Genomic DNA, 7951 nt, shown 5'->3' with positions numbered 1-7951 from the left:
TAAAACACAAACACACCCAGATCTTCATCAGCGCTCTTGTGTTTGTGTTTGTGTTTGTGTCCATAGCAACGGAGTCACTGTGTGGATGTTAGGAGTGACGGAGAGATTAGAACATGTTACCAACAATATGTTACTAACATGTTACTAACATCATGTTACAAACATGTTAGTAACATCATGTTACAAACATGTTACTAACATAAGGTTACAAACATGTTACTAACATGTTACTAACATCATGTTACAAACATGTTAGTAACATCATGTTACAAACATGTTACTAACATAAGGTTACAAACATGTTACTAACATAATGTTACACACATGTTACTAACATAATGTTACAAACATGTTACTAACATAATGTTACAAACATGTTACTAACATAATGTTACACACATGTTACTAACATAATGTTACAAACATGTTACTAACATAATGTTACAAACATGTTACTAACATAATGTTACACACATGTTACTAACATAATGTTACACACATGTTACTAACATGTTACAAACAATATGTTACAAACATAATGTAACAAACATGTTACAAACATGTTACAAACAATATGTTACAAACATGTTACTAACATAATGTTACTAACATAATGTTACAAACATGTTACTAACATAATGTTACAAACATAATGTAACAAACATGTTACAAACATGTTACTAACATAATGTTACTAACATAATGTTGCAAACATAATGTTACAAACATGGTACTAACATAAGGTTACAAACATGTTACTAACATAAGGTTACAGACATGTTACTAACATGTTACAAACAATATGTTACTAACATGTTACTAACATCATGTTACAAACATGTTACTAACATAATGTTACAAACATGTTACTAACATAATGTTACAAACATGTTACTAACATGTTTGTAACATTATGTTACAAACATAATGTAACAAACATGTTACAAACATGTTACAAACAATATGTTACAAACATGTTACTAACATCATGTTACTAACATAATGTAATAAACATGTTACAAACATGTTACAAACAATATGTTACAAACATGTTACGAACATAATGTTACAAACATAATGTTGCAAACATAATGTTACAAACATGGTACTAACATAATGTTAGAAACATGTTACAAACATGTTACAAACAATATGTTACAAACATGTTACTAACATAATGTTGCAAACATAATGTTACAAACATGGTACTAACATAATGTTAGAAACTTGTTACAAACATGTTACAATCATCATGTTACAAACATGTTACTAACATAATGTTAGAAACTTGTTACAAACATGTTACAAACATCATGTTACAAACATCATGTTAATAACATCTTGAACAGATAATTAAGGATAAAAAGTGAAGAAACGTTGACTCACTATAACCATGGTAGCAGAATAACTGATGCTGCGTCTGATGCTCTGAATGTGTGTGAAACTGATCTAACGCAGCAAGACTTTATTAATGGACCACACCTGTGACTTACTAACACAGGTGAAGACAAAAGATGAGTCAGACAAGATCATGAGGGAGTGTCTGGATAGAAATGAGTTGAAATGTTCGTCAATTACTGGGATCTTAAATATAAATATAAATATAAATATAAATATAAACATAAATATAAATATAAATATAAATATAAATATAAATATAAATATAAATATAAATATAAATATACATATAAATATAAATATCACTGTCACTGTCAGTATCAATATCAATATCAATATCAAAATCACTATCAATATTTACATATTTATATATATATATATATATAATATATATATATATATATTTATATTTATATTTATATTTATATTTATATTTTTTATATTTATATTTATATTTATATTTATATTTATATTTATATTTTTTATATTTATATTTATATTTATATGTTTTATATTTATATTTATATTTACAGCCAGTTCATCAGTAAATTAGTTTTATGTTGAGTTTATTATATGAGAAACTCCATTTTGATAATTTGGTGACCGTTAAAATGTTGCAACATACATGATGAATCATGTGTGTGTGTGTGCGTGTGTGTGTGGGTGCACACGTGTGTGTGCGTCATTATTCAAATGTGTGGGTTCAAGCTTCAAATGGTTGTAAATAAAAGTAAATATATTCTATACATTGACTTTTCGATGTTTCACTTGTTTCAGTCATTAATTCTAATATTATTAATAATAATAATTCTAATAATAATAATAATTCTATTTTATATTTTTAATTCTTTTTTTGTTATTATTATGACATGAATAGTTGTATTATTGTAATTATTATTGTCACAATAATTCATTTTGGTTGTTATTATCGTTATTGTTGTTACGTTTTTTTTACATTATTATTATTAGCAATTATTGTTGTTGTTTTTATGACAATAGTTGTTTTATTGTTGTTGCTTTACAATTATTTAAGATAATATTATGACATTCATTATTGAAACGTTATTATTATTGTTGTGATTTTCATCACCATTAAAATAGATGTTTTAAAGTTAATGTTATTATTATTGTTGTGATTTTCATCACCATTAAAATAGATGTTTTAAAGTTAATGTTATTGTTATTGTTGTGATTTTCATCACCATTAAAATAGATGTTTTAAAGTTAATGTTATTATTATTGTTGTGATTTTCATCACCATTAAAATAGATGTTTTAAAGTTAATGTTATTGTTATTGTTGTTATTTTTATCTCCATTAAAATAGATGTTTTAAAGTTAATGTTATTGTTATTGTTGTTATTTTTATCACCATTAAAATAGATGTTTTAAAGTTAATGTTATTATTATTGTTGTGATTTTCATCACCATTAAAATAGATGTTTTAAAGTTAATGTTATTATTATTGTTGTGATTTTTATCTCCATTAAAATAGATGTTTTAAAGTTAATGTTATTATTATTGTTGTGATTTTTATCTCCATTAAAATAGATGTTTTAAAGTTAATGTTATTGTTATTGTTGTGATTTTTATCACCATTAAAATAGATGTTTTAAAGTTAATGTTATTATTATTGTTGTGATTTTTATCTCCATTAAAATAGATGTTTTAAAGTTAATGTTATTATTATTGTTGTGATTTTTATCACCATTAAAATAGATGTTTTAAAGTTAATGTTATTATTATTGTTGTGATTTTTATCTCCATTAAAATAGATGTTTTAAAGTTAATGTTATTATTATTGTAGTGATTTTTATCACCATTAAAATAGATGTTTTAAAGTTAATGTTATTATTATTGTTGTGATTTTTATCACCATTAAAATAGATGTTTTAAAGTTAATGTTATTGTTATTGTTGTGATTTTTATCACCATTAAAATAGATGTTTTAAAGTTAATGTTATTATTATTGTTGTGATTTTTATCTCCATTAAAATAGATGTTTTAAAGTTAATGTTATTATTATTGTTGTGATTTTCATCACCATTAAAATAGATGTTTTAAAGTTAATGTTATTATTATTGTTGTGATTTTTATCTCCATTAAAATAGATGTTTTAAAGTTAATGTTATTATTATTGTAGTGATTTTTATCACCATTAAAATAGATGTTTTAAAGTTAATGTTATTGTTATTGTTGTGATTTTTATCACCATTAGAATAGATGTTTTAAAGTTAATGTTATTATTATTGTTGTGATTTTTATCTCCATTAAAATAGATGTTTTAAAGTTAATGTTATTATTATTGTTGTGATTTTCATCACCATTAAAATAGATGTTTTAAAGTTAATGTTATTATTATTGTTGTGATTTTTATCTCCATTAAAATAGATGTTTTAAAGTTAATGTTATTGTTATTGTTGTGATTTTTATCTCCATTAAAATAGATGTTTTAAAGTTAATGTTATTATTATTGTAGTGATTTTTATCTCCATTAAAATAGATGTTTTAAAGTTAATGTTATTGTTATTGTTGTGATTTTTATCTCCATTAAAATAGATGTTTTAAAGTTAATGTTATTATTATTGTTGTGATTTTCATCACCATTAAAATAGATGTTTTAAAGTTAATGTTATTATTATTGTTGTGATTTTTATCTCCATTAAAATAGATGTTTTAAAGTTAATGTTATTGTTATTGTTGTGATTTTTATCACCATTAAAATAGATGTTTTAAAGTTAATGTTATTATTATTGTTGTGATTTTTATCTCCATTAAAATAGATGTTTTAAAGTTAATGTTATTATTATTGTTGTGATTTTTATCTCCATTAAAATAGATGTTTTAAAGTTAATGTTATTGTTATTGTTGTGATTTTTATCACCATTAAAATAGATGTTTTAAAGTTAATGTTATTGTTATTGTTGTGATTTTTATCACCATTAAAATAGATGTTTTAAAGTTAATGTTATTGTTATTGTAGTGATTTTTATCACCATTAAAATAGATGTTTTAAAGTTAATGTTATTGTTATTGTAGTGATTTTTATCACCATTAAAATAGATGTTTTAAAGTTAATGTTATTATTATTGTTGTGATTTTTATCACCATTAAAATAGATGTTTTAAAGTTAATGTTATTGTTATTGTTGTGATTTTTATCACCATTAAAATAGATGTTTTAAAGTTAATGTTATTATTATTGTTGTGATTTTTATCTCCATTAAAATAGATGTTTTAAAGTTAATGTTATTATTATTGTTGTGATTTTCATCACCATTAAAATAGATGTTTTAAAGTTAATGTTATTATTATTGTTGTGATTTTTATCTCCATTAAAATAGATGTTTTAAAGTTAATGTTATTATTATTGTAGTGATTTTTATCACCATTAAAATAGATGTTTTAAAGTTAATGTTATTGTTATTGTTGTGATTTTTATCACCATTAGAATAGATGTTTTAAAGTTAATGTTATTATTATTGTTGTGATTTTTATCTCCATTAAAATAGATGTTTTAAAGTTAATGTTATTATTATTGTTGTGATTTTCATCACCATTAAAATAGATGTTTTAAAGTTAATGTTATTATTATTGTTGTGATTTTTATCTCCATTAAAATAGATGTTTTAAAGTTAATGTTATTGTTATTGTTGTGATTTTTATCTCCATTAAAATAGATGTTTTAAAGTTAATGTTATTATTATTGTAGTGATTTTTATCTCCATTAAAATAGATGTTTTAAAGTTAATGTTATTGTTATTGTTGTGATTTTTATCTCCATTAAAATAGATGTTTTAAAGTTAATGTTATTATTATTGTTGTGATTTTCATCACCATTAAAATAGATGTTTTAAAGTTAATGTTATTATTATTGTTGTGATTTTTATCTCCATTAAAATAGATGTTTTAAAGTTAATGTTATTGTTATTGTTGTGATTTTTATCACCATTAAAATAGATGTTTTAAAGTTAATGTTATTATTATTGTTGTGATTTTTATCTCCATTAAAATAGATGTTTTAAAGTTAATGTTATTATTATTGTTGTGATTTTTATCTCCATTAAAATAGATGTTTTAAAGTTAATGTTATTGTTATTGTTGTGATTTTTATCACCATTAAAATAGATGTTTTAAAGTTAATGTTATTGTTATTGTTGTGATTTTTATCACCATTAAAATAGATGTTTTAAAGTTAATGTTATTGTTATTGTAGTGATTTTTATCACCATTAAAATAGATGTTTTAAAGTTAATGTTATTGTTATTGTAGTGATTTTTATCACCATTAAAATAGATGTTTTAAAGTTAATGTTATTGTTATTGTAGTGATTTTTATTACCATTAAAATAGATGTTTTAAAGTTAATGTTATTGTTATTGTAGTGATTTTTATCACCATTAAAATAGATGTTTTAAAGTTAATGTTATTGTTATTGTAGTGATTTTTATCACCATTAAAATAGATGTTTTAAAGTTAATGTTATTGTTATTGTAGTGATTTTTATCACCATTAAAATAGATATTTTAAAGTCGATGTTATTGTTATTGTAGTGATTTTTATCATCATTAAAATAGATATTTTAAAGTCGATGTTATTGTTATTGTAGTGATTTTTATCACCATTAGAATAGATGTTTTAAAGTTAATGTTATTGTTATTGTTGTTATTTTTATCACCATTAAAATAGATGTTTTAAAGTCGATGTTATTGTTATTGTAGTGATTTTTATCACCATTAAAATAGATGTTTTAAAGTTAATGTTATTGTTATTGTTGTGATTTTTATCACCATTAAAATAGATGTTTTAAAGTCGATGTTATTGTTATTGTAGTGATTTTTATCACCATTAAAATAGATGTTTTAAAGTTAATGTTATTGTTATTGTTGTGATTTTTATCACCATTAGAATAGATGTTTTAAAGTTAATGTTATTGTTATTGTAGTGATTTTTATCACCATTAGAATAGATGTTTTAAAGTTAATGTTATTGTTATTGTTGTGATTTTTATCACCATTAGAATAGATGTTTTAAAGTTAATGTTATTGTTATTGTAGTGATTTTTATCACCATTAAAATAGATGTTTTAAAGTTAATGTTATTGTTATTGTAGTGATTTTTATCACCATTAAAATAGATGTTTTAAAGTCGATGTTATTGTTATTGTAGTGATTTTTATCACCATTAGAATAGATGTTTTAAAGTCGATGTTATTATTATTGTTGTGATTTTTATCACCATTAAAATAGATGTTTTAAAGTTAATGTTATTGTTATTGTTGTGATTTTTATCACCATTAGAATAGATGTTTTAAAGTTAATGTTATTGTTATTGTAGTGATTTTTATCACCATTAGAATAGATGTTTTAAAGTTAATGTTATTGTTATTGTTGTGATTTTTATCACCATTAGAATAGATGTTTTAAAGTTAATGTTATTGTTATTGTAGTGATTTTTATCACCATTAAAATAGATGTTTTAAAGTTAATGTTATTGTTATTGTAGTGATTTTTATTACCATTAAAATATATGTTTTAAAGTTAATGTTATTGTTATTGTAGTGATTCTGCAGAAGAAGAAAAGTCCAACATGTTGTGCGTTTGTTGAAGCAGCAGAACACTGACACACAATCCCAGCGACGTGACGAACCAGACCTTCATTCAAATGATGCAGAAGGTTGTCGGTTCAGGGACGGACACACCTGTCGGACTGGACCACACCCTGGAGAACCTGAGCGACTGAAGAACTCCGAGAGCTGCAGGCTGAAGACTTTTATTCTCTTTGATTCCACGAGTTCGTTCACGTCCAGTGAGTGACGTCGGTGAAGCTCATGAAGCTGGTCCGACCAGAACATCACGCAAGCAAACAAGGAGCAACAACGTCTTGAGACGAAGAAAGATCTCGCCGGCGAAGAAGAGAGTGCAGACCATCTCTTCCAACGTCTTAAAGACGAAATGATAACTTAAATATAAGATCAAAGTCGTTCTTATTATGTTTATTATTAGTTCAGACACTTTCAATGAAATCAACTGGTGTGTTTCAACTTAAATAAAGTGTATCCATTAGATGTAATTATTACAATATTATGAATATATAATTGTTCTGAAGGTTAAATGTTGTTCAAACACATTCAAGTATTGATACATTGAAAAATAAAAGTCATTTGTTTATAATAATCCTTCATAATAATCCATATTGAGCCTTTCTTTGGTCAAAGGTCTCGGGTCACGTGATACAGACACAATCCATGAGATAAGAGATAAGTGAGCAGAACAAACATGGGTGTGACCGGAAGTCGCTGCTGCGGTGACTCAGAGAGGAGTTTGTGTTTGTCGCCCTCTTGAGGCGAAGTTCGGAAGAACACATGAGACCAGCGACGAACAAACATCTTTGAGTCTAAAGAATAAACTTAAGTTGCATCAACATTATTATTCTTTATTATTCACTTATTCTGTCGCGTTCATTTCTCATTTAAAAACTAAATAAAGTCGTATTTTCTGCAACTAAATTCTTCGATATTATCAATAGTATTATTGTAGGGTTTATATTGAATGCTT

The sequence above is a fragment of the Callionymus lyra genome, chromosome 8, assembly GCF_982586985.1.
Source record: "Callionymus lyra chromosome 8, fCalLyr1.hap1.1, whole genome shotgun sequence".
NCBI lineage: Eukaryota > Metazoa > Chordata > Actinopteri > Syngnathiformes > Callionymidae > Callionymus > Callionymus lyra.
This window is presented reverse-complemented; position numbering follows the sequence as displayed.